Source organism: Mustela erminea, chromosome 9 (assembly GCF_009829155.1).
Source record: "Mustela erminea isolate mMusErm1 chromosome 9, mMusErm1.Pri, whole genome shotgun sequence".
Taxonomy (NCBI): domain Eukaryota; kingdom Metazoa; phylum Chordata; class Mammalia; order Carnivora; family Mustelidae; genus Mustela; species Mustela erminea.
This window is the reverse complement of record NC_045622.1, coordinates 94,518,729-94,544,172: the sequence shown is the minus strand read 5'-3', so window position 1 is coordinate 94,544,172 and position 25,444 is coordinate 94,518,729. Positions and strand designations below refer to the sequence as shown.

At 54.0% G+C, this 25,444-nt stretch overlaps 1 protein-coding gene across 5 annotated transcripts in view; it reads right to left on the bottom strand.

Annotated features, from left to right (window-relative positions):
* TSPAN18 (tetraspanin 18) overlaps window positions 1-15,731 on the bottom strand; it is a 175,867-nt gene extending 160,136 nt beyond the window's left edge. For 2 of the 5 annotated variants that reach the window (XM_032356506.1, XM_032356510.1), the window contains exon 1: window positions 14,862-15,173. The gene's annotated coding sequence lies outside the window, so the exon portion shown is untranslated. The other 3 variants (XM_032356509.1, XM_032356507.1, XM_032356508.1) reach the window with 3 other exon arrangements.
* Window positions 15,732-25,444: the final 9,713 nt, after the last annotated feature.

Genomic DNA, 25,444 nt, shown 5'->3' with positions numbered 1-25,444 from the left:
TTATTAACATTTGCACAGAAACTCACAGGGCCTCCCGCTGCACATGAAAATCAAGCAACCTCACGTTCCCCCTCCACCAGGCCACAGGGCTCCTTCTTGCTCCTCGCCCTTCCCTCAGGCTACAACGCAAAAAAAAAACAGGGGGTGGGGGGTGGGGGGTAGGCTCAAAAATACCAAAAGTTCCTTAACATCCGCAAATCCGCCTTCTGAGGCCATTTTCAGGAACGTGCGTCTGAAACTGCGTCCAGCAGTACTTCCTCCCTTGGGAACTGCTTTGTCTTCACCTCCAGTCTTTCTCTTTTATGGAACTTTGGGCCTTCAGGGGCGGGGAGGGGGCAGAGGAAGGCCCCCTGAACACCCCCCCCCCCCCCCCCCCCCCCCCCCGCCACCATCCACGTCCACCGCCCCAGGCAGGCCTCCAGAAATGGCTGAAGGGCAGGGACGCTTGCCAGCTCCGGCACACACCTCTCTCAGAGGTCTAGTTCAAGGCTCCCCAAACTCCTGAGGTCTGGCTGCTGGCGGTGGGCCTGGCCCGGGGCAGCCTCTCCTGCACTCCGCTCAGCACCGCGTGTCCACTCCCTTCCTTCAGCCGCCCACCCGCCTCACCGCTGGGGGCCAGGTTCCATGGAAGGGAAAGAAGAAACCAGAAAGTGGCAGGGCCAGAAGCCACCCAGGAGGGCTGCCCCCCAGGCCCCCAGCTCTGACCACTGCTCCACGTGGCTCTCTTCCCGCTACCCACCGAACTGGCTGGGACAGGCCTTGGCCCAATCCTGTTTCTTCTCATCCCAAAGGTATAGTCAGTCATTCAGCCCTTGGTGAGGCCATAAGGCACAGGTCCTACAGAACACACAAAAGTACACACACGTATGCACATACGTGTTACATGTGTGTGCATGCATATGCACACACATAAGGGGTCCTGAATTCTCTGGGTCAGGCGAGGGCAGGGGAAGAGCCCTTCTGTTCACAGCTTCCTCTTAACCGACAAGAGGGACAAGAAGACAGACGTAAGCTAAGAAATGGCCTGCCCCTCCACACAGGAGGGCTCTAAGAGCAATGTCTTCTAAGGATGGTCCATGGACCAAGGTCTAGGTCAGTGCCTGGGAATTAGGCAGCCTCAGGAGGGTCAGGGCCTTGGAGAGGGTTGGCAGGAAAGGAGGCGAGCTGGCTCTGGGAGAGGCTGTCTCCTCCTCCGCTCTCTGGTGGTGAGGCGACCACACCTGAGTCACCCACACGAGGGGCAGGGGGTCCTCCATGTGTGACCAAGAGTTAGGAGAAACCGAGTATCCCCAGAAGGAGGGACAGAGGAGGCCTGAGCCTGGGGAGGAGCTTGGGAGGGCCCAGCCCAGGCCAGAGAAGTCCCTGTGGTGGCTACAGATTGGGACGTTAAAAAGACCTAGATGAGACTGAGTTGTGCAGTCCTGCCTGGGTGGCTGGCTACCCTCAGCCTCCAATCTTCAGGAAAAGTCTAGTGGACACACAAGAAAGGAAAGAAGGAAGGAATGCACGCCTATCCCAAGCTGCACTGGGAGCCCTTTCACATTCCACAGACCTCAGAGCAACACTCCCCTTGGGATGGGAAGGGCCAGCCTTGTGGGATGGTTCAGACAAATCCTCCCATTCCTCGTAGCCCCCTCCACCGACTGGGCCATCTCTGGAATTCCATAACCTCATCATCTTGGGCTTCCCTTCCCACGAAATGGGGATTAAAAATCTCCCCCCAGTAGGATGGGCTGGGCATCGTATGGGATCACGTCTATGAGTCTGGTGTGTACCCGGAAAAATTCTGCTGTGCTCCCAGAGGGAAAAGGGCAGGGAAGAGGGCCCAGGTGGCAGGTCGCCCCACACCCAGCTCCAGATGAGACACTTGATTGGGCCTGTGTCCTGGCCTTTTTTCAGATGAGAACACAAGACGCTCAGTTAGGATAAAAAACTAGCCAACCATCACGCAGTGGCTGAGAGCCAGAATTTGAACTCAGCTCCAAGGGACCCAGGAGCCAGAATTCCCACTCACTCACTCACAGACGGCCCCATTCAAAGGCCACGCGGATGCCACGGCTGCCCTTGGAACTCTTCCTTCCGAGAAAGAGTGGTTAATTTTAATCCCGTACATTTCGATCCAGCAGACGTGCGTGAACTCAGGCACACACTTTAAATATGTTATTAGCATTGTTATTGTTTGGCCAAAAATATTCTATCGGTGCTGTCTTTCTCTCTCTGCACACCCATGCACCTCTCAGACAGGTTTGAGCAGAACTTTGTGAGCCGTGCGGCTACTTAGAAACAAAAATTGCCCATTATTTAAATTCAATTACATAGCAACCGCTTTTTAAAAAGAATATTTTTATTTGAGCTCATTGTGTAGCCAAGCATCAGACACTTTCTTTCTTCAAACTACTCTGAGAAGGAAAAATTATCAAATGAAAGGAAGGAAATGTTATGCATATCATCCCAGCTACTGAAAATAATGCTGATGGATTTTCCTCTTGTGCTCTTAATTTATTTAAACAACACCCCACTTCCATCAACAACCACGCCTCGGCTTCCTGAGTGCTTTTCTCCAGGGGATTCGAGGCTTTTTGGTCATATTCCCCGCTGAAGACTCAGAGGAGACTGTCAGTCGGAGGAAGAAGACCCAGGAAAAAGCACCACTCACCCCCACATCCCTAGTATGTGGCTGGAGATGTCAGAAGTCCACCACGGTGGGACAGAGAGCTGGTTTGAGCAAAAGTTAGGACTAGACCCCAGGCTCTGATTCTGGACTTTCAGTCCAGTGCTCTCGCGGTCTCTTCAGCGGGGGAACAGAGGAGATAATGATATTTCACCGGGGTGGGGGGGAAGTTTGGGCTTCAGTCCAGAGTTCCTGGTGCCCCCACCCTGCATCCCACTTTCATGGCAATACCACATTCCAAGGTCTCCTGAGATGCATTAGGCTCAGCATCAGCCTCCAGGGTCCCCATCTGGTCTCTGGGTCACGCACGAGGGGGGAAGCGGCCTGGGCAGCTCCCACCTGTCGCCCCAGCCCCAGCCCCTCTGCTGGGGGACCTCCAGCTCATCCAGCCTCTCCAAGAGCAAGCAAGCAGGCAAAGGCTTCAGAGATCGCTCTGTTTGCCTTGGCTCCTCAGCCCCTTTGCCCAGCAAGAAGCCGCTGGAAAAGAAAATAAAACAACAACAAAAAGCCCTTTGATCTGCCATCCAACCCTCGGGGAAGGTGGAAATCACCCTATGTCATGACCTGCTGGCCTCCCGCCCACAGGGCCCATCCGCAGGGCCCAGGGCTCTCCCACAGACCCCAGCCTGGGCTCCCGGACCCCTTGAGATGAAAGCATCATGGTGACATCTGTGCGGACCGAGGGGGGGAGGGACAGGAAGAGGCCAGAGAGGGCCAAGCAACTCTTCAGGAGGGAAGATGGCCATGGACCCAGCTGGCCACAACACCACAGGTGGTCCCCAGAGAGTGTCCACAGGTGGGGCATCAGGAAGGCGGAGCGAGAGGACTCTCACCGGGAGGGTCCCCAGTTGCCCCCAGCCGTGGGCTACCCAGCACATCTCTTACTGACTCTCCTCCCCTCCCTGGCCGCTCACCTCTCCAGGGCCAACTCATACATAAACAATTTGCAACCAAATCTTTGCTCGGGGTCTGCATGGAGAGCCCCCCAGCTAAGACAAGGCAGAAGGACAAGTGCTAAGGCAGCCAGGGGACAGAGCAGGAGGGACAGTGCACCCCTGGGGACAGGCCATGGAGGGTGCTGTGCACACACACACACACACACACATACACACACACACATGCACCCATTTACCCTGCAAACAATTCCAGAGAAGCAAGAGGCTAGTGACCTAGTGGTCTCCAGGTGAGGAGCCTAGGTTAGGACTGAGAGTTCATTTCCATGGAATATACCCTTGTTCCAGCTGTTAATCTCTTATTACGTTGACTCTGATGATTCCCCCATCTTTCACCAGTAAAACATGGCTATCTTCAAAGAGCTTTCGAGAGCTCCTGGAAAATCGGATCAATGAATTAGGGAGAAGGAGCAAACCCCGGAATCGGTAATCCCCTCCCTTCCTGAGACCCCCTCCCTTCCTTCCCACCCTTCATGGCCTGGCCTCTCTCTTAGCCTGGGAACAGGGAAAGCGGTGGAACAAGGGATTAAGGGCTGCAAGGCACAAAGGGCCAAGCAAGAGATCTCTGAGACCCGTGGATCCTGATATCCTCCCTGTTCTGGCTGAGACACAGGCTGGTTCCAGGAGGCGAGACCCCTGGTATCTCCCCAAGAGGAGCACAGCCACGAAACAGACCATCTAATGCTTGACAGTGTGCTGGAGGCTGGGACCTCTTGGCTGTGCATTTCTACACCTCTGCTCACCGGCTGTGTGACCTTGGACTAGTGACCTAACCTCTCTGTGCCCCAGTTTCCTCAGCCATAAAACGGGCGCAATCATAATACTGAATTAGAAGGTGTCATGGGCTAAACTGCATTCCCCCAAAATTCATGTTGAAGCCCTAACCCCCAGCACCCCAGAACGTGATTGTATTTGGAGACAGGGTCTTTCAAATGGTAATGAAGTGAATGGTGAGACTAGTGGGGTGTGTCTTAATCCAATTTGACTAGAGCCCTTATTAGATGAGATCTGGACACCCAGGAAGCAGCGGGGAGGCCCACGCACAGAAGAAAGGCCACGTGAGGACACAGGAAGGCGGCCCTCGGCGGGCCAAGGAGAGAGACCTCAGAACTAACCAAACCAACTGACACCTTGGTCATGAGCTTCTAGCCTCCCAGACTGAGAAAATAAATTTAACATGAATCAATTGAATTAATCCTCACAACAGCTCAATAAATGAGGTGTTATTTTTAGTCCCATTTTATGGGTGTGAAGATAAGGCACAGAGGGGCCGAGCAATTTGCCCGAGGCTGTGGAGTTAGGAAGGAGCAGAGCTGGGAGTGAAAACCTGGATTCTATTGGATGAGCTCAGACCCGTGAGCGCCTGGCACACTCCAAGAGATCAATGCCTGTTAGCTGTGCTCATTCCCCCAAACAACCCGGAAGAGACCGGCCTGCAGGGGAGAAATTGAAGAGAGGCACCAGCTACCCGGGCCCATGCGCCAAGCCTGGGATGCAGCATTGAGCAATGGCTCGGGGGTCGGGGGGGAGGGAATCCCTGTCCTGGGGACCTGCATTACAGTGAGGGAGGCAGACATTAAAGAATGACAGGGACAAAGTCAACAAGGGTGCAATCTGAGCCACCAGGAAGATAATTTGGCCCACGCAGGAGTCCAGGAAGGCTTTCTGGAGGAGGTGATGCAGGGGCTGAGTACCAAAAGATGAGGAGGACTCTCGTAGCTAAAGAGGGAGGAAAAAGTATTGCAGGGAGGGGGCAGTGCCATGCGGAGGGGCCATGCTGCTAGTTGGGGGGACAGAAGGAAGCAAGGTGGCAGGTGGGCTGGAGGAGAGAGGCCCGCTTGGGATGGGAGGGGGCGGGGCTGTGGGAAAGCCTTTGAACACAATCGAGAATCCACAGAAGGGTCGCAGGCAAGACAGCCAGAGCGATCACATTGCACGACAGATGTTTTTCCTAACAAAGTGTGGAAGTCGAGCTTCCGTAAATTGAGTTTTATTTTTAAGGCAGGAGGGAGCAATGGGAATCCGAGAGCTAATCCGTCTGGAAATTGAATGGGGGTCCCCTGGCCCAGCTGGCATTTTCACAGATCTGGGCTGCCTCGAGTGAGGTGCACCTGTTAGGTAAAGATCCTGGAGGAGGGGCACCTGGCCTGCTCAGTCGGTAGAAGGTTTGACTCCTGATCTTGGGGTCGAGGTTGTAAGTTCAAGCCCGGTGTTGGAGGAAGAGTTTACTTAAAGAAAAAAAAAAAAAACTGGTCCGGGGTGGGGGTGTGTCTCTGCTTGCCATGGGAACACTGGATACCGTAAATGTGGCTCTTCCCACCAGGCCTCCAAATGGCCTGCCTTCCGGGGTGACCACAACCATCCAGGCTCCCCTTCCCCAGCATCTTCCCATCTCCCCTTCTCCAAGCTTCAACCTTCGCTTGAATCCACGAGCAGACCTATGCTGCTCTTACTCCCGGATGTAAGTGCCTTTCCCGACTTTTCCATAGCACCCAAGGATCCCTACTTGTTTGTTCCATGGTATCTCGGTGCCCCACATACAAGGGGCTTATGGCTAGAGGCCTCAGTGCACAGCAAGAGGGATGTGATTGTGAAGATGCTAGAACGAGGAGTTCACCCATTCACTCATTCATTCAGCACCTACCTACTGAGCATCGATTCAACCCCAGGTGCCAAGCTACACCCCGTGGGGTTTCCCCACCTTTGTTCCGTTGATGGAAGCAGACAATAAAATACCTAGACTAATTCTGGCATTCACTGAATCCTTGAAAGGTCCCACTCAATCCTCAGAGACGTATTTGTGCATTGTAATCCTATCTTCGTAAAACTCTGGGAAGTGAAATGGTAGCACAGCAAAGTTCAGTAATTGCCAAAGGCCAAACAAAGGCCGTGGTATGGGACTGAATCAGAATTTGAACTGAGGCCCTTATGTTCAGAAGCTGAACTCCCAACCTTTGATCACGTGTTGCCTCCTCATGCCTTCTTCTCAACCCTCAACGGCATCAGCTGAACCCCTAAACCCTCTGGGGCTCCCCTGGGGTGGGCTCTGGAGCCCAGAGCTGTCTGTTCAGGCCCCCTAAGCCCCCTCCTCAAGCAGAGAGACCCAGACGTTGGCCCTGGGGAGAAAAGCCCAACCTGCAAAAGTCACAGCGACTTCTGGTACGAAACAGAGTCCGAGATAAAGAGTAAAGCAGGGACAATTTGTCTCAATGGGCTATTCTTTTTTTTTTTTTTTTTTTTTAAGATTTATTTATTTGACAGACAGAGATCACAAGGAGGCAGAGAGGCAGGCAGAGAGAGAGGAAGGGAAGCAGGCTCCCCGCTGAGCAGCGAACCCGATGCAGGCCTCGATCCCAGGACCCTGGGATCATGACCTGAGCCAAAGACAGAGGCTTTAACCCACTGAGCCACCCAGGCGCCCTCAACGGGCTATTCTTAATGTAGGAGAACATGGAAAAGAAGACGACTCCAGAAAGTTGGGCTGGAAGAACATCACTGGCGCCTTCCATTCAGTCATTTCAAATTGTTATTTCTAGAAAACATGCTACTTGTAACTGGTCACAATTCCCATACGTCCCTGCTCCTTGAGTCCAGACAGGACACCCTGCCTGTCCCGACAGCAGCATCTGGCAGGTGCTTCGCTGCGGACCCAGTGTGCTTGAATGCAAACATTTACCTCCTCTCTGCGCCTCGCTGCACCAGGAGGTGGCTGTAAATCCCCTCCTTACTGCTCAGAAAACTGAAATGTACCAAGACCGATTTACCGATCACTTGCCAGTGGTTTAGCTGCAGGAACTTGGGCCCATTCTTTGACTTTCTGGGAGTAAAATGGGGCAATCCTAGTACCCACTTGTTACGGGTTGGATGGTGGACCCCCAAAAGATATGTGGAAGTCCTAACCCCCGGGACCTGCGAATGTATCCCTATTCAGAAATGGGGTCTTTCCAGATGTAATCAGTTAGGATGAGGCCCTAAGGCCCTAATCCAGTAGAACTGGTGTCCCCATAGGGAGAGCAAAGACAGACTCAGGGGAAGACAGCGTGGATGACGGGAACAGGCACCAGGTCCCGTCCATTAGCCAAGGGACACCAAGGATTGCCAACAGTCACCAGAACTAAGGAGGAACAAAGAGGGACCATCTCCTAGAGCCCTGCGAATACCCTAACTCAGGGCTTTTAGCCTCCTGAACTGGGAGCAGAGAATTGTCTGTGGCTTCCATGTCCCACCATGGTCGCTTGTCACGGCAGCCTTAGGAAACCAGCCACCTCTTAGGGCCCTCGAGCTACTCCAAGGCCCCACTCCAAGTGTTTCATGTGGCAGAGGCGGCCGAAGTGAGGTCTGGTGGCAGGAGTGAATGAGGTGTGTTTGAGGGATCCCGCGACGCCCACCGCCAGGCTTCTGTGGCCCGCATGCGCACCAGTGATTCTCTGAGAAGCAGGAGGCAGCTCGCCTCCTTAGCATCTTGGTGGCAGCTCCGGCAGAAGGCCACTCTCCTCAGCCCCCAAGTGCAAGTGTCCACCATGCCCGGGAAGTGGGGGTGCCCTCAAAATCCAGTCTTGAGGAACCACTGTCTTCCTAACCAAAGACGCTTCCACGCCAGTGTCCAACCCACTGGCTATTCCTTTGAGGGGGACACTTAATCCCCATTATTCTGGAAGGTGTTTATGGCTGGGCTGGGAAAGCACATCCTTCCCCTATGGGCTCAAATCCACAGTAGAGGAGTGCCCGGGCCTGCTCTGCTGGCAGGGGCCTGGAAATGTGAGGCACCAGGTGGTGGAGGCAGCGGGGGGGGGGGGGGGGGGGGGGGGGCTCCCCAGGAGACCAAAGCGCAGGTCCAGAGAGAGCGACACTGCCAGGGAGAGTGCTGTCATCTGGCCCAGCCGGGAAGGCAGCAAAGTGGGAGGGGGTGCCCAGCAGTACCCCAGGCCCCGCCCCCGCAGGGTATTTAGACTCCAAAAGATGGGACCCACATCCAAAGGCCAGAGCTTCAAGTTCTTCTCCCATTGCCAATGAAAGGCATGTTAGTTCAACAGGAGAGCAGAGTCTGAGAGCAAGGGCAGTTGTGGGGGGGCATCACCTCCCATCTGCAAGTTACAGGCCAAGGTGCTGGGCCTGCTTCTAGCCTCTCCTGGGTGCTGATCCTTTACAAGGCATCCCTTCCTTCCTACTCAGGTGGCAGGCAAGAGATACACAAACATGTTGATACCAACTACGCACCTAGTCTGGAATAGCCTTATGGTGTCCCGTATACTCCCCATTTTGCAGACAAGAAAACTGAGTCCCAGAATCAACGAGCACTAACTGATGGGTCAGGATCCCAACCTGGGTCTGACCGTCTTCCTGCCAGCAGAAAATCTGGGCTGGAGGGTCCCTCTCATTCTCTGCACAATCCCACAAAGGAGCAAAAGGGCCACCGCGGCGGGGCTGCACAGGTGGGACAGGAACCACAGGTAACTCTGTAGGTGATGGCCAGTGGGGGGGTGTGGGGGCGGGGCTCCAAAGCTTAAGAACTGCAAAATAACTCCCAAAGCAGTGTGTGGGGGCACCGAATGCCCTCGGCTTTGACTGTGAATACCTACAACTAGGATTCCCTCACCTCACCTCCCACCCTTCTCCCTCAGCATCCAGATAGTGCCTGCAGTCTCCCCCAACCCTGTTAGCATATGGGAGGAGCAGCTATCGGAGGTAGGGTTTGGAAGACCCCAGAAGTTCGCAGGACAGTAAATTTCAGTAAGCCAAAGGAGGCCACGGGAGCGCTAGGCTGAATGAAGGTCAAGGCCCAGCTTAGTGTCCTTGCTGCGTACTCACTTGCAAGTCCCTTAGTGCCTCTGTGTGCCACCTCCCTCCAGGGTGTTATGGGCACTTTACCATCTCCCCTATGATCCCCTCCCTGTACACAGCCTGAAATCTACAAAGAACAACGCATACCACGGATTCTTAGGGAACAGAAGCATCCATGTTTTACGGGTGGACAACATACCAGGTTTACTCGGGAAGCTTTAAATGCATCATCTCAATTCATCCTTAAAGTGCTCTATTGGGAAGTATAACTGGAGAGTTAGCGCTCAGCAAATCTCCACACACATCCTGGCATTCCCAGCATCCCTTGCAGCTGGCTGGGGACCACGTGACGGATCTGACCCATGCAATAGAGCTGGTATGATGAGGGTCACCTTCTGGCTGGGGCAGCTGGGCATCCAAGGGCCTCCCCCACCTCTCTCTGCCCTTCGGCAGTAACTTCGATGCCACATATTAAAGAAGGTGTCACTACCAAGATGGTGGAATCACCATCCTCCTGAGTCCCTGAGTAACTGTGTGGAGCAGAGACCTGCCCCAGACAAGCCACGCAGGCAGGAATTACACCTGCAATGTTAAGTCGCGGAGAGCTGGAGTCCTCTGCGGCGGCGGCTGATTTAGCTGAATGGTTTTATTGCTATGACTGTTGCTCTGCTGCTTTTCCCAGGTAAGGAAACCAAGGCCATAAAGCCAGTCAGGGGCAGAAACAGGGTTCAAATTCACCACTGTGACTCCAACACACATCCTATTCCAGGAACACCCCGTTGTTGCTCAGTTAGGTCACTGACTTCCCAGAAAGCTGAGAAATGGACAGAGAAAAGAGGGAACCACAGAAGGCTCTGAGCCCAGAAGCCAAGCGGAAGCAGCGAGGAGGGCCTGATGGGATCTCAAAGCTCGAGTTCCTGGGGCTTTGGGGCTCACAGGAGGTTCTGTCTGTGGCTGTACATGAGGAGGAAATATCACACAGGGGTTTAGAGCCCTGGATGGGCCAACAGATCGGCCTAGGTTCAAATCCTGGTACCACCACTTCTCACTTGATTTTTTTCAGAGCCTTACTTTAACATCTGCCAAATGAGGACGAGATCTAAACCAGCCTTGCGGGTGCAGATGGAATGGAGTCTGGTCTAGCTGCTGGCTGATGGTCAGCATGCCCACAACGTGAGCCACCACGAAGCTCACCCCCACCATAGCTCCGAGCACCAACCTTGCCAGGTGGGTGAGGCAAGGGGGCAGCGGGAGGAGGCTGCCCCAGCCAGGGCAGCCGGTAAAGCCCAGAACATACCCCTGGTCTAGCCTCTGTGTCTGCAGCAGACCAAGGGGCAGGGGACAAAGGGGGTGAGCAGGGCCGGCCAGACATAACGCAACAGAGCAGAGAAGCCAGATTATTTATTTTAAAGTCGCAAGCGTCTTCTAGCAAGACGGCCTTTTATTTGGGTGAATCTGGGAGTTGTTTATCAGCTTATACTCATTATCTGCACATATGGACTTCATACTGTGGTTCAGGGTAGGAAACAAAGGATGGAAGGGAAAGAATGGGCAAACACTAGCGGAGGGAATATCATCCCTCAAGTGCCAGAAACCAGGATATTTTCGGTGACGTCACACTGGGCTCCCTGCCACGAGGATGGGGCTATCAGGCGAATATTCACAAGGTTTTAACTCAGGTCCATTCTCAAAGCAGACTCCTCCCGGCCCTCACACACATTCAAACCCAGGCAGCCTAACCACCATCCAACGCTGTCGCTGAAGAAAGAGCAAAACAGGCTCAGAGAGGGCCAGTGACTCCCTTGAGGTCACACAGCTCCACCTGCATAAGAATCAGGGCTCAAACACAAGTGTCTTCTCTCAGAGTTTGGGGACCTTCCCCCCACCAAACCCTGTTGCCTTTCGGTCCAGAAGCACATGCGCAGAACCAGAGAACACGCTTCTGCTCATCTCCGAGTTGTCTGATTTATTAATTAAAGCAGCGGTCTTGGGAGAAGACAACGGACAAGGGTGGAACCTTAAGATAATCAGCACGGACATGAAAGACCTACTTCGCCAGCTGCAAACACTGGGGCTCATCATCTCTCACAGTCTCTTCTCAAAAAGAGTTTCCTTACCGGCAGACACACCCACCCCCCACCCCCCCCACCCCCAACCCACGCCCCTGCCGCGGGATCCAAGCGCTGATTCCGGTCCAAAGTGCCAGCCCGCGTAGCAGGAGGAGCCCAAGCTGGCAGCTTTGCTCCATTGCATCAGGTTGCAGAAATATTCGATCGACCGATCATCTGCTCCGGGGGGACCAAAGTGCTTGGTTCCAAGGCCCCCTCCCTTTGCCGCGTACCAGCTGAGCATGAACAAATGTTCCTGATTTTTCCAGCCCTCTGGAAAGAGGGGTCCCTCAAAGGGGCGCCCAGCCACCAACACGGGCTTTCCTTAGGAAAAGGGAGTGAGGGTTAGACAAGCATCCAGAGACAGGCACCCTTGTGAGCCTGCAGACAGACTTAGGGTTCCCAGCAGGCACCGGTTATTGACATTAACTTCTCCGGCCAAAACGGCAGTCTGATGTTGTGCAGGGCTGGGACGGGATGGGGCAAAACAGCAGGAGAGGTGCCCTCCGCTGGACTCAAGGCAGAGCAAAAGCTGCTTACTGCCTCAAGAAGTTATACCTTCCTGCCTTTCAGCAGCAAGTCCACCAAGATCTCCCAGGCCAACGCCTTCAGGTTAAAGACTGGGGAAGCAGGTTCAAGGCTGAAAGTGACTGTTCCAGAGCCCCCCTGGGATCCAGTAAAGGTCCATTTCAAAGCAGCCCCCACCAAGCCCCCCCAAACCTTGCTGTTTCCTCCCCTCCTTGGCCCCTCCCACAAATCCCTGCCATAACTCCTTGCCTCCACACCCCTTTCCCACCGGTCTCACCACCCCCCCACCCCGTGTTCCAGCCGTCCCTCATACCACTAAAACCTCATCCAGGAACTCAGTAGCTCTTTCCAGGCTGACGTGGAATTTTTTAAAGAAGGAGGGGCTACTCCCTAGATGACCCAAAGTATCCTAACTCCAATTCCAGACAAACTTCTGCTTCTAGAAAGTGCCCCGGTAGACTGCCATTTCATCCTCGGGTTGGGATAAAGCTGTCCCAAGGGCCAGCGTTGTAATGGATTTAGGGACAGGAAGATAAGGAGACTGAATTTCCAAGGCTTGAAATTTTGCTGAATCAGAGATCTTGGAGTTTATACCGGGTCCACACGTGATAAGCTACCCAAATGCAAACACCTGCGAAGTCTCAAGTCCCTCTTCTCCTCAGGGCAGGTGCGGTGGGTCATGAGTGGGCCACAGAAAGAAGGAGCTCACGGCCCTCAGGGGCCCCATGATCACACTGTCCCAGGGTCCAGGCTGTGTCAGGAGGCTTTCTTCCAACAGAGGAACAAGAACCACGAGAAATAAAACACAACCCCAAACTCCTTTTGTTTTCAGGCCCCATGATGTCTTGAAGACATACCCGGAGACATCCATTGGGCCTCCCCACCCTTTCCCCTGTCTCCTCCTCCCACCCCTTCTGTTCAAAATAAAAATCATGCTGATCTTTCTGGCACCTCTGCCCTACAGCATTTTGGTAACATCCAGCAAAAACATGCGGTGGGCTCTACAGAAAGCCAGAACCTCAACTAACTCTCTTTCGGGGACCCCCCCCATTTCCATGACCTTTGCAGGGGACTCTGGGGATGCGGGCAGGGGAAGGGCTGTCCAGTGAGCACACACTGCTGGCCAAGAGACTCAAGAAAACTTCCCACAGCCACTATGAGGCCACCGCCCGTTCTTTGCTCATGTGTCCTCTCTTGGGGTGCAGAGAGGAGGGGGGGAATTAAAGAGAGGAGGCAAGAGTCCCTTCAGTCCACGTTCAATGTCGAGCAGGCCCACACAGGACAAAGCTGATACTCTTTAGAGATGCCAATGGCAATCCTGCTTCCCCCAAGGGCTCCGCACAGATACACAGACTCCAAGCACGCGGGTGGGGGGCTGAGGTCAGAAAAAGGGACGCATCGCAGGTGTCTTACCAACAGCTGTGAAATGACCGGATTAAAGTGGACTGTAGACCCAGACCCAGGAGCAGAGCGACCCTGTCGCAGGCTGAGTAACCCACTTCAGCCTGGACCGCTGAAATCTCCCAGGGCCCTTCATGACCCGGTCCCGTGCCTGCCAGCTTACTTGTGCCCACCCAGGACAGATCTGAAGTGCCCACAAGACCGTCATCCAGCCCATCCATCTGGCCACATGCAGGAAACAAAGGTACAACTTTTACAAGAAGGGCGCATTCAGCAGTTTGGGCTGTAGACCCCAAAGAAACCTCGACAAATTGATCCTCTCATCCCGTTTCTCTACACCAGTTCGCTGTTAGTGTCAAGTTTCTCTTGTTCTTTTTCTGGGGGGTGAGTATTTTAATCAACCATACACCTCGCCTGCTCCCCTAGAAAAACCACCCCCTAACGACCAAGCTTTCCCACACACCGTGTACCCCAACTCCACGCTCGGACTTCTCCCGCGCCGTCCCACGGGGGCGGCCGGTTCCCGCGCGGGCCCCCGCGCCTGTTGGAGGGTCTGTGGTTCTAAGTCCGGGGTTTCGGTGCATTTGTCTCGCAGGAACCAGGACTCGCCTTCCTGTGGGTGAAAGGGCCGGGGAAGGGCTCCCCCTGGCGGGGGCCAGCTCACCTCAATCTAGCGGGGATCCAAAGCTGGCGCGAGCCCACGCGAGCCAAAGCAACCCTCCCAGAGGACTCCTATTATATATACCCCGTAAATCCGGACGTGCCAGAGAGGCTCGGACCTCACCGAGCACCCACAGAGTCTCCGCTTCGCTTCCCCAAACCGCGCACACCCCGTACGGGATAAGGGGGACCCGGGAGGAAAGCGTGGCGCCCCTGCCCCTCCCGCCCCGCCCCGCTGCTGGGACCCCAAAGGCGGATCGCCTTCGGTGCCCTGGCTGGGCCCAACAATCTTCCCGGCAGGATCCTCGATCCTAATCCCTAGTCTCTATCGGACCTCCTACGGAGTGGCGTGGCCCGCACCCCCGCCCTCGGGGCACAGACCCCGCTGAGCCCCCAACCTTGTTAACCACACCTGCTACCCCCTGCCATCCTCTCGATGCCCCCCAATCACCCACCCAGAGCGCCCAGCGCCGACTGGGACCGCACCTGTCCCGGGGGGAAGCCTCTAGCCCGCGGATTCGGGGCAGGGATCTGGGGCGGGGATGGGGCAAGCACATCTCCCCTGCCCCCTCCCCAGGCCAGTTTAAGTAGAACTTGGTTTCTGGGCTTCCCCGGGACCGTTCTGGGATCCCTCCCCCATTCTATCCCCATCCCCGACCGTACCCAACAGTCGCCGGGGGGAGCGCCCCTGGGGTCTCCAAATCCCCGGGGGTGCAGCAGCGGGGCGCACGCAGGGCGCGGAGGTGCGGAGCCCCCTACCTTCCAGCAGCAGCAGCAGCCGGACCCCGCGCCAACTCCCGCCGACGGCCGCGGGGGAAACTTTCCCCAGGCAGAGAGGCGCGCTCGCAACTTGCTCGGCGCCGGCTGCCTTCCTGGCGGTGGCGGCAGCGGCGTGTCCGGGGACCCGGTGGCGCGAGGCGGCGGCGGCGCTGGCTCGGGGCTCGGGGCTCGGGACTCGGGGCCGGGGCTCTGGCGGCCTCGCGCGGCTCCGCTGTGGATCGCTCGGCGCTGCGTCCGCCCCGCAGCCTGGAGCCCCCGAGACGCCGGCGGCAGCTGCAACCGCCCGCCCGCCCGCCGGCCCCACCTCCCAGCCACCGCTCCGTCCCTCCCTCTCCCCCGCGCTCCCTCCCCTCCCCAAACCTCCTCCCCGCCCGTCTCCCGTCTCCAGTCGCCGCCGCCACCACTGCCGTGGCGGCCGCAGAGAAGACACGTTTCCTCCGGCGGGCTGCCCCTCGCCTCCTCCCTGCCTCGGTATCCTCCTGCGGTGCGGCTTCCGGGCCATGTTTCGGGGCCCCGGGGCCCACCCTCTGTCCTGCTCAGTCCTTCAGCCCCTGCCCGCCTTCCCGCTCTGCTCCCGGGCCCTCGCTTCGTCCGAATTCGGGAGATAACGCTGGGGATGTGGGAGAGTGGCGTGCTAGACCCGGAGTATTCATTCCGGGGAAACTTTCACGCAGCGCCCCCCCCCCCATAACCGACTGCAGGGTTGGAGGGGATGACCATCCATCTGGACCTCGCTGCTTCTCCTGGGCTTCCTGCTGCCCCGGGAGTACCTGTTGAAAGCCGGAGGGATTCACCCTGCCAAGGGCTGCTTCGGCAAGCTGCGGATAACAGAGGCCGCTGGCGGGGGTGCTGAGGGGGCGGGGCTGACCCCAGACCAGATGCAAATGACTTGATTGCAGGAGGCCGGCGCTGTGTCTCCAATCTCGGGACTTATCTTTTCATCTTTGTTCCTCGGCCTCAGTCACACATCCCCTCCCCAGCCCCTGACACATGACTTCACTGAGACACTTAACCTCTGAACCTCCTCCGTGGAAAAGCTCCCTAACCCTCCTGCCGCAGACCAACTGAGCCAGCAGGCAGATGGAAGGGGCAGCCCAAGTGAAAGTGCTTGGCTACCCCCAGATGAGTGGGGCTCTGGATGCCCACCCCTCTTCCCTGGGGGGCTGTCTTTTGAGTCCCCCGCCCCCCGAAGCTTTCCTGTGGTGGAGTGTCTGATGGCCCTGGATAGTCACACACACAGGAGCTCTGCAGGGTACCCCTTGGTCAACTGATTCACACTAAAGGGTGAGTGACTGATAGGCTTTGACCCTATTCCAGTCTTGGGTATGAGGATTGGTAATGTCAGGCCCCAGGGGCTGGAAATCTCTGCCTGTCCTTGCCCACATTCCCAGAAAAGGATATATCCCTCTGAGGACTTTGAGGGTATCTGGTCCTTTCAAACCGTTCACCTGGGGTATGTTGAGAAAGGGCTGACCGAGAAGAGAGGTGTGACTGGGGGGAGATAAACCTGGTCTGCCTGAATTTTCAGATGGACCCCAATTGAGCAGTGCTTAACCCCAGGGAAGAAAATCTCTGATAGTGCAATTTCTGTAAAACAGGGACAAGAAAAACCCTAAAGGGATTCAGCCTCCATGTTCACCCCTTCCGCTGCCAAAACAGGGTTGGGGGAGGCTGACCCTTTACTCTGAGAAACCCCACAGGCTCTGCGTTTATGGAATGCTGTTGGAAGAGGCTGTCTGTGTGGGCCTCCTTGGACGCGAGGCGCCACATAAATTTAAAGAGGGAAAAGGCTCAGCCCCTAGTGAGGGTACTGGGGCCTGGGAGGTGGAGGCCAGAGACAGCAGGAGCAGTGGATGGAGTTTCGGAGGGTCTGGGGGATTGGCAGAAGCCGGCAGAGGGGAGGGGAGCACCGGCAGGGCAAGGCAGCACAGGCCAGTTGGACCACTCAGCCGCCCAGCTGGGAGCATAGGTCCAGGTCCAAGTCAGAGTTTCCCAGACCTCAGCCATTCTCCTGCTTCCATGAGAATCTGTGCACCAGATAAGGCTGTTTGCTTAATAGCTTTCTTTAAATCAACTCTTGTTTTGTTTTTTTGTTTTTTTTTTTTACTTAAATGTGCTTGTTTTTACAAAGAAATGTTATATCATTCCCATAAATGGAAAACCAGCATCACATTACTATAAATAGAAGGTCCCATAAAAATAAATACAATGAAAATAAAACAGTGTTATTAAATTCTAACAATGTATATTTAACCACAATGAAAAAAAAAAAAATCTCCAGCAAAATACAGCCGTCCAAGGACAGTACTGAGCCCAAGGCCCCACGCTCTTGTAAAGGGAGATTAACAAGGGCTAGAAAGGTGTTAAAGACACTTTAGCAACAAACTGAGATTCCAAGCTGTGATCAAAAGGGTTGAAAGGGAGCAGAAAGGGAAGTCCCCACCTCCAGGTTCTCACAGGCCAGCATGGGTGAACTCCTTCAATCTCCTTGAAGACTTCTGATGCCCCAGGAAATGCAATCTAAGTGCATATGGAAAAAAGTACTTGTTGGCAGAAGGACCCTAAGAGCATAGTCCTGGGTAGGAGTTGGTGATCCTGGTGACCCACAGGGTGACCCCTGGGATGGTCCTTCCCTTCTCTGGCCTCAGTGTCTCCACCCTACATCCAGAGGCTTGACACATGGTCTCTGGGATCCCGTTTGCTATTCTTCGAGAAAAGCAAGAAAGGCTCTGGGTCATGGCTTATCAGGAAATTGAGTGGGGGGAGGGGAGGCTTGGAAAGGGAGAGAAGGTTGAGGGGGGCATGGACGAGGGTCAGCACTCCTCGGGAGGGAGTCAATGACATGTTAGGGCCACTGTTGAGGGACTGGAGTCTAGGTCATCCCAAATCCAGAGGTGGCCCAGCCCAGAAAGTTCCAGATTCCCCATGTGTCCATCCTGGAAAGAGCCTTGTAGAGAATCCATTGTAATCCAACCACTTCATTTGACAGATGGGAAAACTGAAAACCACCACAGACTAGATCTTAGTCATGGCTAGAGAGCTGGGCATCGAACTCAGGCCCTTTTGACTCGCCCCCGTGTTTGGGGTACTAGTAGAAATTGTTCTTTTGAAAATACTCACCTCTACCCACAGGGGCTCACAGACTTCATTTTTCTCCCACAATTGGGAAAAATCGATGAAATGGCCCAAAAGCCCCAAACTCTCCAGAGCACGGCCAGTGTTGGGCAGCCTGTGTCACTGGACAAAGGACACTGGAAGTGAGCATCTGCATGCCAGCATCTTGGGAACCCTAATGCAGACCAAAAGGCCCCAAAAAAGGAATCCACGGGCCCAGGTTCCAGTCCTGGCCATCTCGACAATTCCCTTCCTGTCCTAGGCTGCCATGTTCCCCTCTGTAAAGTGACACTTTTGGGTGCTCTCAGTGTATCTCAAGATGGGCCGGCAGTCCTATCCCCAGGTGCCCAAGGACTGGGGGCCAGACGGGGAGACCCCTCCCAGCTTTCACCCCAAGCGTTTCCCCTTTCATCTTTTTTGTATGATGGTGTCTTCCGTGAGAAAGTTGCTTTCACTTACAAAGAATGTTGGAGTCACTAGAAGTCATGACCTCTTCTTGCTGCTAACCTTTATTAATTTAGGACTCATTAGACTGTGAGCTTCTCAAGGACAGGGGCCCTGTCTTTGTTCATGTCTGGGTCTCTAGGACTTTCTACAGTCGGCGCTCAGAGGGTCGTTGGAGGCCACTTCCTAACTGTGCCACCTTGGGCCACCTGCTTAAACTCTCTGAGCCGCAGTTGAAGCAGCTTTAAATGGGAGTTGGAACCACACCTCTAGCATTGGGGGGCTGAGTTTCTCAGAAGAAGCTCTCAGCCCCACCCCTGGCACATAATAAGTGCTCAACAAAGGGCAGACTTCTGTGTGAATGGACGAATGGAGGATGCTAGAAGGGCCGAGTCCTTTCCCCAGCAGGCGTCTTGACCTTACAATCTAGCTTTTCCAAGGCAGCCTGCATATTAAATATTTAATCATTGCCTCCCTGGTTTTTTTCCCAAATTGTTTCTTTTTATGTGTAATTTGCAATCATTTCCCCCAAAATGACAGTTCATTAAATGTACAACTGAATGTGATTGAATCTGTTTATCTTTGTGTTGATTTTCATAGAATAAATTTGAAAATCCTAGGAACATCCTTTGGGGGTTTGAAGAGTATGGTCCGGATCCTCTAGGGCCTCGACCAGCTGCAGGGACTCTCCTGCTTTCCCTCTTGGTATCCATCCACCCGGCTGCCCTCAGTTCATGGCCAGCCTCTCCGAGTGTCCTCAGCCCTGGGGCCAAGGGATTGCCTGCCAGGGTCCTTCTTCACCTTCAGGAATGCTGCTGACTGGGAGCTAGAAGAGAGGGGGGAAGCTCCCCACTTCCCCCAGGCTCTGTAGGAAAAGAGGTAAATTCATTATTTTAATAAACTGCTAGTAACAATATAATACTAATCACTTTCATCAGGGAGGGCTTTCTAGGGTAGAAGCTTGGGTTGTAAGGACAGATAAACCCAGGTCCAAAGCCTGGTTCCTTTATTTAGTTAGCTGTGTGGCTTCGGGCAAGACACTTTGCCTCTCTGTGCTTTAGACTCTTAATCTTTAACATAAGGAGCTTGTACCATGCCAGGCACTGTGATGAGGACTTTAGAACACAGGCTCGGTTAAGACTTCCAACAACTCCATTAGGTACAGGTAGCTAGGGATTCTGTTCTATAGACAGAAATCAGAGTTCAACCAGCAAATGCAGAACGCAAGTTCAAACATTTCTCTTCTCACTTCCGTGAGAGCAGGAGAGACCAGTGGGCAGGAGGAGGTCAGAAGTTTTGGGGCCAGCCTGGCACTGAACTTGCTAGCTGATGGTGTTGGCCAAGTGGCCTGGTGCTCCTCTGAGCCTCCCCCTCTTCTTCCTCTTCTCAAGGCGGATGCCCGACAAGACAGTGGTAAACATCAAAGGAAAGGACATCTGCAAAGGGACTTTGATAAACAGAAAGCCTCTAACAAATGTAACTTCTTTCTCTTTTTTAAATCACCTTTATCATCCCTGTAGAACTGCTGAGATGACAGGTTTGGAACTCAGGGTCTCCCCGGTACGTTTCAGTTGTGCAATAAATATTCATGAAGGTGCCATATCTGTGAACTTGCCCCACACCTGGATACCCAAACTGGAGTCAGAAGAAGGGATGTATGTGGTCCCTGTCCTGGTTTGGATGGTGGATGGGGAAACAGTCAATACAACCAGCGAACTTTTAAGTTTAAGATTCATCTTGGGCAACAGCTCTCCCATTTTACAGATGAAAACACTGTGGTTAAGCTGGAGATTGAGCTGGGTCCACTTATCCAAGATATGCCGGCAAGTTGACTTCGGAGTTTAGGGGAGTTTGGGTCCTGCTTCCCAAATCAGCTTTCTTCTGACCAAATGTCTTGCCTCATTTTCTGTGCTCCAAGCTTTGGTTCCTCAAGGATACCTTCTCCCCTCGGTGAGAAATGAGTGCCTGCATCTCTGCTCCCCAAGCAAGAATCTGTTGTGTCTCCCCTTCTGCACTCCCATGCCAACAACACCAGGAGTTGCCCCAGAAGACCCTAGAGGTGGGTCCATGGCCAAGGGCTCAGGTGCCCACGAGCAGTGGACACCTTGTCTAGGTTGCTGTATATCCAGCAAGGGAAGTGAAGGTGGGACTAAGATCAGCTTCTGTGCAGTGCTGGAACGTCACAGCTCTTGGACTCTGGGACAGCGGAGCTCTGAGCTGAAATCTCAGCCCGCTGAGACCCTGGGCAAGTCACTTAACCTCCCTGAGGCTCAGGTCCGGCCTCTGCAAAATGGAGATAGTATCAGGCTCTACGGGAGTGAGAAGGTTGATTGAGCTAATACATGGAAAGTGCTCTCAGAAGTTACAAGGCAAATCTGGAAGACGGTTGTGTCTATTTTCCTTGAAGACCAAGTGTCATGGATACACGAGACTTTGAGAGCCTACAGTGTGCTTTGGGGGAAGCAAAGCTATAAAGGCCACTGGCCAAGAACTTTTCTGAGTTCTTACTAAGTCCCCAGAACTTTGTTCACCACTATACCTGTATTAATTCCTCCCAACAGTCCAATGAGAAAGCGCCCATTATTGTCCCCTTTTACAGAGGAGAAAACTGAGGCTCAGAGAGATTGTTACCTGGTCTCTAAGCAGGTGAGTGCAGAGCTGGAATTTGCACCCAGGCAGTCATATTCCAGAGCTCCCAATTCTGTATCCTGACTCACACTACTTCATGCCCATTATCTCTCTGTTTGTCCAAATAACCCAGAGATTGTTAGTATCATCCCCATTTTACAGACGATCAAAGAGGAGAAGTGAGGTTCAGACAGGTGGAGTGCACAGTGCAAGGGCAGAGCTAGGAAGGTACCAGATGCACTTCAGTGGCTCTGACTGTTGAGACTGGCTGACAGGTTCCCTCCAGGCAGGAGGGGCTGTCTGTTCTGGAGCTAAGTGACCCCACGGGGAGTCATCTCAGGCCACTGGCATGTGTGCTGGGCATGGCGTCAGGAAGGCCAGTCTCCCTCCTGGTCATTGATTTCGATGGCCATTCTGGGACACCAGTCAGCAGCAGAGACCAGAGCTGAAGAAGCTGGCTCCGGGCCCGGCTGGTTCCGGCTGTGTCCCGGCTGTGTCCCGGCTGTGTCCCGGCTGTGTCCTGGCTCGGTTCGAGGACAGATCTGTGCCTGGCTGCCACAGTGACGGGCGGCTCCCTCGCTGCCTCCAGCCTCCTCTCCCTCCTCCCAACCCCTTCCTTCCCTCCTTGTCCCTCTATTAAGGATTAAATTTTGTTCCACCAAAGGTAGGGGTGCCCCAACCCCCACCCCCACCTGTAGACAAGGGCTTGCTTGGAGAGAGCATCTCTGTAGATGATGAAAGTAATGCGAGTTCATTAGGGTGGGCCAAATCCAATATGACTGGTGTCCTCATAAAAAAAGAGGAAAAAAGTGGGGCTTGAGGAGAATCTGCACTCTGAGACAGATGGGAGGGAAGACAGAGGGAAGACACACAAAAATGGCCTGACAGTGGCCAATGCTGATCGGCTGCGGCTATAAACCAGGGCTCGCGGGCCACCAGCAGAAGCTGGCAAGAGTGTGGGAAGATGCTACCCAGCATCTCCAAGGAAAGTAGTGCTGTTCACACCTTGATGTCAGATTTGAAGCCACCAGAGAGTGAGACAGACGTCCCAAGGAAACACACAGCCTCCTGCTTCACTCGGTCCTTGCTTCCATGTTCCAAACACACACGTCAACGTGACCAGGCTCAAAACTCTGGATCCTGCCTATGTCAAGTTCTCCCTGACAGCTGTGCTCTGTGCCTGCTGTTCCCAGAAAGGGTGTGCACAAGTCTAGGACTCCAGAGCCTTCTCCTCCTGCTTGGAAACGGGCTCCTCATTTACTTAATATTACAGAGCACTTGTTGGGTGGTAGGTGTATTTTGAAGTGTTTTCCAAATGTTAACTACTGTCCTTATCCCCATTTCACAGAGGGGAACATTGAGGACAGAATGGCTCAGGGCTTGGACACATTCTGCACGGCTAAGTGGCAGAGCTGGGGCTCGAACCTGGGCAATATGGCTCCAGGAACCAAGCTCTTCACCGCTTTCTCTCTTTGCCTCTAACGATCCTGTTTTATCTGCTAGCCGCTCTGTCAAATGGGAACATACGCTTGTAGGAGGAAAATCACTCTCTCTTCCCTGCCAGAGGATCTTAGTTCCTGTCGTGGAGCTCCCAGGTCCTTGACCATGGAAGGAACGGTGCTGATTGGCTAGTCTTCTGCTTGAGTGTGTGAGTGTGTGTGCTTATGGGTATACATGTAAGGAACATGTCAGTGCTGGCATGTGTGTATGTGTGTGTCTATACTTGTGCGTGCATGTGTGTATAGAAGTGTAAATGTCATGAATTATATCTGTGTGTGTGAGCGAGAGAGAGCGGGGGGATACGTCCCTACTTGTGTGTGTATGTGTGTGCATGTGTGTGCACACGCACATGAGCGCTGGTACACATCCACACTGCTTAATCACATCTCTCTCTTTTTTTTTTTTTTCTCAGAGTGATGCTGATTCACTTACTCAAATGAATGTTCGCATCGTGATTGACTCATTTAATGGAAGCAGTTAGTTCATGTGCCCGTGTGGGAACTGACCCTCCAGACCCTTTTGCCAAAAGAATACGGACTGTACCTTGTTCTTGAGTTAACACGTGCTGGCCCAGGATCACTTGCTTTTTCCTGCAATGCCTGCTTGCCTCGGGCTACCATTCTGACAAAAACAGGGAGACAAAAACGGGTATGAGAGTTTGGGAAGGAAGGCAGGGAAGAAGGATCCCCCCCAGAGGAGAGTCTCGAAGTTTATCAAAAGTGACTTTGCTCCAGTGACTGTCTCTGCGGGGATGTGGCAGCCAAGTTCGTCCGCTGATTTGCGGCAGACCTGGTTTGCGGCAGACCTGGGGCCAAGGCCCGTTGGTCCAGCTGTCCACGTCTCTCCTTCTGGTTTTTCTCCTTCCCAGGTGTCTGCCTTTTCTGCCACTGCCTGCCTGATTCCTTGCTTTTTATTCCAAATATGTAAGCTTCTAATAAACCTAGAGACAGGCTGATGCCTGATTTATCCCCAGTTACAGAGAAGCCGGAGCCAATTACAAGGTGGATAAAAGGCCCCGTGTGTGGTTTTAAGAACTGCTTCCCCAGCATAAACAGCTTAACTCCGTAAAGCTCCCCCAGAATGTTTGCTCAGTGGTTCCGTTTTTTAAAAGGCTGACCTTTGCTACAAGACCCTGGGTCTGCTCAGATGATTGCAACACAGCAGGTCACGGGGGCTGGCCACCCACTACACACAAACCAGCCCCTTTGGGACAGCCTTGTCCTGTGTTGAATTCACAGAACCTGACACCAGGGAGGGGTTCGAGAAATATCTAGTGAATGAAAGCATGAATTAAATAATCAATAAATATTAGCTTACACAAAACAGAATTAGATGAAATCCTCTGAAGGGAAAAAAGTCAGATTGCCTATCCTCCTCGGCTGAAAGAGCTTGTTCTTCTAATCAACTGGGCGGCCACCAAGCAAGCCCTTATGGGAGAGACCAGGCCTTGTTCATGGGCATGACCCCTCCAAGCAGAGGTCCCAGCCGGCCAGTTTCCAGTCGATGGTTCGGAGTTCTGCTAGGTGCAGACAACCATCCTAGGTAACACTGGGCAGAAGATGGGGGAACCCGACAGATATGGCCTCTGCTTTGACAGAGCTCCCAGATCCCCAGCAAGGCTGTCTACCTTGGGATTTACTGGGCTTGAAGCTGCCCTACGAATGGGGAAGTGGCCCCAGTCCCTTCCTGGCATCCCAAGGCACAGAAAGACTGCTGCTGGCAGCTTATGGAAATAGGGGGTGACTCACCCCCCCACTTAAGGGGCCCACACCGGGGGAGGGGGGAAGCAACAGTGCTTTATTGGAGATAAAAACCCACTGAACAATCTATACTCTTACTTGTTTAAGCCTGGATCCAATGCCCCTAAAATAAAGGAACTAACAAAAACTCAAGGGAACAGTTTAAGCCGAGAGAGAGAGAGAGAGAGAGAGAGAGAGAGAGAGAGAAAACGCAAGAGCTCCGGGTACCTGCTGGCAGCCTGGGGGAGGGGGATAGGGGTGGGGACTGGAGTGGGGTTGGGGGTGGGGCTGGGGGCAGGGTCTGCCTACCCAACATCCCAACATCAGCAGGTGGAGATTCTAGTTCCAGCTTTGCTGGTGATGCGCTGGTGGCCTGGACAAGGGCCTGCCCTCTCTGAGTGGTCTGGGTTAGCAGACAGGAGCCGCGAGTCCCTTCCAGGTCATGCTTTCTGCGGCTCTGATAAATACCTCTCTCTCCCCTCCCTGTCCTCCCTGCCTCTCTGCCTGCTGTCCCTCCATGTGGGATGGTGCTCTTGGTGGGGCGGGCGGGGGGGGGGGGGCATGTACTGTGTCATACTCAGGAGTGTGCCCTCACCCTCCAAAGCGAGTTTCCCAGGGTGCCTCTGGCCACAGGACACACAGAAGACTCGGCCAAGCCCAGGCCTGGGAGGAGACCCCAGCTCACGCTACTGGGCTCAGACGCGACAAGGTGAAGATGCTGGTGCTGGTGGTCCAGGGGTTCGGGAGCACATGGGCAAAGGGCTCAGGTAGACCCAGCCTCTCTGCACTTGGCCTTCCTGCAGCTTGCCAGAGAGGATAATCCCGGCTCTTGCTCTCTGTCATCCACAGGGGAACCCATTTCTACCAGTTGTTTCCCCCCAGAGCACCCCACCCCCACACAGACCCATGAGAACCAGGGTGGACTGTTGATCAAAGGTCAGGCCTGCATTTGTCCTTGTTGTTTTCAGAGGAAAAGCTAAAGTTCTGACAATGACTTATCAGACGCAGCCTCACCGGTCCCCCACGCTTTGCCTTGTATCTCCTCTTCCCATCTCCCACCTTGCTTACTATTCTCCAACCATATTGGCTCTTGGTCATTTCTCCAACACAGGCATGCAGATATTCCTACCCCCAGGG